This window comes from Martes martes (genome assembly GCF_963455335.1).
Source record: "Martes martes genome assembly, chromosome: 17".
NCBI lineage: Eukaryota > Metazoa > Chordata > Mammalia > Carnivora > Mustelidae > Martes > Martes martes.
Window position 1 is genome coordinate 41696722 of NC_137905.1, and position 3594 is coordinate 41700315.

Genomic DNA, 3594 nt, shown 5'->3' on the forward strand with positions numbered 1-3594 from the left:
GTTTGTGTACTTTTGCTTCATTTCGACTCACAGATTATTAACTCTTTGTTGTAAGGGCGGTCTTTTGTGCTTTATGGCACCAGTGCTGGGGCTGTGGTGAGATTTAGAAACTTCTGGCTGTGGGCTGGCCTACCTTTCCAGGGTCAGTTGCTTATCTCCACAGTGACAGCTCAGAATGTGACTCCTCTCCAGCCCGGAAGGTGGGTGTTCCCTGCACAGGCAGTCTAGTGGGCTTTGTAGGAGGGAGAGCCGCGGAAGAGCCAGGGGCAGCCGTCAGCCTCTTACCACCTCTGCTGCCTCTGTACTTGGCTGTGCTCTGTTGCAGTCCCTGGATGCTGATCGAACCACTTGACCCACCCCAGCTTCTTAAGGCTCCCACTCTGCCACACTAGCTGTTCAGACCTGTCCAGTGTTCTCCCTACCCACGATCCCACCCTCACCCCATCCCACCTTCTGCCCCTGCAGTATCACAGAAAAGGGGCCCTTCCTCTGTTCTGGACATTGTCCCTCCTTCCAGGTGGTCACTTTTCCAATCTCCCCTTTCTCCTTTTGGTTTTTGTGTCAACCCCTTCTATTCTGCTACACTTTGACAGCAGTATGAAAACATGCCCACTAGCTGTGTACAGACTTCCTCCTTACCTGCATAGGTGAGGGACCTGCTATAAACAGTTTGATTTGCTAATCTGGCAAATAACACTGGTGGGAACACCATGTGATCATGCCTCCGGGGGCACCTGGGGGAAAGTGGCTGGCGGTGTACAACCCAAACTTGCTGGTCAGTGAGGCTTTAGGGATGTAGGGGAACAAGAATAATTTTCTCTTTACCTTTCTAGGTACTTAGCTGACATCCCCCCTAAAAGAAAAGACAGGAGACAAACAGAAGTAGAGGTATACCTCCTGTATAGATGGGAGATACCCAGCAAAACTGAGTTTTGAAATGGCCCAAACTATTACCTCAAATACCATCTTCAGCTGAAGATAGATGTTGTGGGGTGCACGGAACCAGTCACAGGAAGTCATCAGGCAAACAAGGGTAAGGTTGTAACATACTGTCAGGGAAATAGGATAATGAGAAAAGTCCAGTGTGAACCCCTTCAGATATAAAGCTACAGGGGCCCCTGGCTGGCTAAATCAGAAGAAAATGAGGTCAAGCCCTACCTTGGGTGTAGAGATTACTTAAATAAATACAACGGAAAGAATTGAGTGCATGAATGAATGAATGAAAAACTGCATAGTTATGTAGGAGACATAGATCAAAAAAGACAAAGGGGAGGGGCGCTTGGGTGGCTCAGTCCTCTGCCTTTGGCTCAGGTCAGGATTTTGGGGTCCTGGGATTGAGCCCAGCATTGGGCTCTCTGCTCAGCGGGGAGCCTGCTTCCGCTCTCTCTCTGCCTGCCTCTCTGCCTACTTGTGATCTCTGTCGGATAAATAAATAAAATCTTAAAAAAAAAAAAAAGACAAAGGGGGGCACTTGGGTGTGTGAGTCTTGGGGTTGTGAGTTGCGCCCCACCTTGGGTGCAGAGATTACTAAACACACACACACAAAGGCCATCAAGGGCCCAGGAGTAGGATTAGGTATGAATGGGACTTTGAGCTTTCACTTCCTGCACTTGGATCCTATTTGAATTTGTTAAGGTGGGTAAGCATTTTACACTATATATTCACACTCATGCAGGCAAATCCACAAAGAAAAGCGAAGGCCCTCAGGATTAGGTAAATAAACCCAGCCCCGCCTAGGGGAAGAGAAGGGAGGCAGGAGAGAAGCCAAGGAAGGTGGCTCGGATTGGGTGAGTGTCCAGAGGGATAACTAAGGTCAGCATCCTGGAAAAGGCTGCCTTTAGATTTAACTACCAGGATGGGGTCTTTGTAAAAGCCAGTCCTAGGTAGGGAAAAAGCGTCAGCAGCCCACTGTGCAGGGGTGCTCAGCCCCCACCCCGGCCCCCCACCGGGGAGCACTCTGGCACTTCCCCCACTCATACCTCAGGACAGCGCTCAAGTATTCCTCAGAAACCTGACCAGCTTGGTGTGTGGTTGGTGAACCAGGCAGCTGATGAGAAAGACCACAGATGTCAAAACCATTTTCCTCCGTTTTCTCTCTTTACCTTTTTGCTTTAAAATTTTTTTCTTTTTTTTTTTAAATTTATTATTTGACAGAGATCACAAGTAGGCAGAGAGAGAGGAGGAAGCAGGCTCCCTGCTGAGCAAAGAGCCCGATGCGGGGCTCGATCCCAGGATCCCGGGATCATGACCTGAGCCGAAGGCAGAGGCTTTAACCCACTGAGCCACCTAGGTGCCCCAATGATTCATGATTCTGACCGCAATGGTCTAGCAGGTAGAAAGGAGTTCTGATGTGTTCAAAATGGGAAGTATTTATTGGCGGAAGGATGGTGGGACAGGAAGTTAGAAGAGATTATTTCAGGCAAGGTTACCTATCCTTAGAAGGGTCTTATCAGGCAGATTAAATCGCTAGTGCAGACCGGGAAATTCCAGACTGATTGGTTTAAAATTCCACTCCTGGGAAAGTCTGAAACCGCAGTTAGGTTAGATATTAACTCGGTTTAGCACAAGTGACTCCATTTTTAGCCTTCTGTTTCTTTTTTCAAGCACCTCTATCACATTACATAATAATCTTTCTTTTTAGTATTTGGAATACTTTTTTCTCATTTTAGAATTAGCATTTTCTTTGAGGAGCATGAGCATCTGGAAATACAGAAAAGCCTAAAAAAGAAAAATTATCCACAATTTCATCACACATAGATACACAAAAATATTAACTGTGGTTTTCTTCCTGCTTTTTAATATATTTTTGTTTTTATAAAATTTAGTCATACAAATAGTTTTGTATCTTTTAACATATTGTTAATATATTGTTATATGATATATTATTAATACGACTTTTGATTATTTCCAAATTACCCTTGTTTAAAAAAAAAAAAAGGACAAGCCCAAAATGGAGCTGCTTAGGCTAAGCCTCACATCATCAAGCAGAGACTTAATTACAGTTAGGGCTCTCACAGAAATGAACTCTTAAACCAGTCAGTCAGGAATTTCCTGATCAGGGGTGCCTGACTGGCTCATTCAGGAGAATGTGCGACTTCTTGATCTCAAGGTTGTGAGTTTGAGCCCCACGTTGTGTGTAGAGATTACTTAAATAAGTATTTAAACTTTTAAGTTAAAATTTAAATTAAAACATTTAAAAAGGTAATCTACCCGATAATCCCCTAAAGGAAAGTAACCTTGCAATAACCAACACACTTCTGTATAATTTCCTTGCTGCTTCTCCCTTCTAGCCACGAAGGTCTTTCATTTGAAACAGCTCCTCAGAGATTGTCATCACCTAGATTGAATGCAGCCCAATTCGAATCGAATTTTGCCCAAATAAAATTTTTAAAATATGCCTCCATTATCTTAACAACCTCTAGAAAAGCTTTGCTTTAGAATCCTTACTTCTAGCTATGGGAGTGTTTGATTTCCTATCTCTTGACCACAGGGAATGTTACACTTTTTCTTTCGCTGGCTTCATAAGTGAAAGATTTTTAAGTACTATTTTACATTTCTTCAATTAAATTTTATGTTTATTGATCATATTGTTCA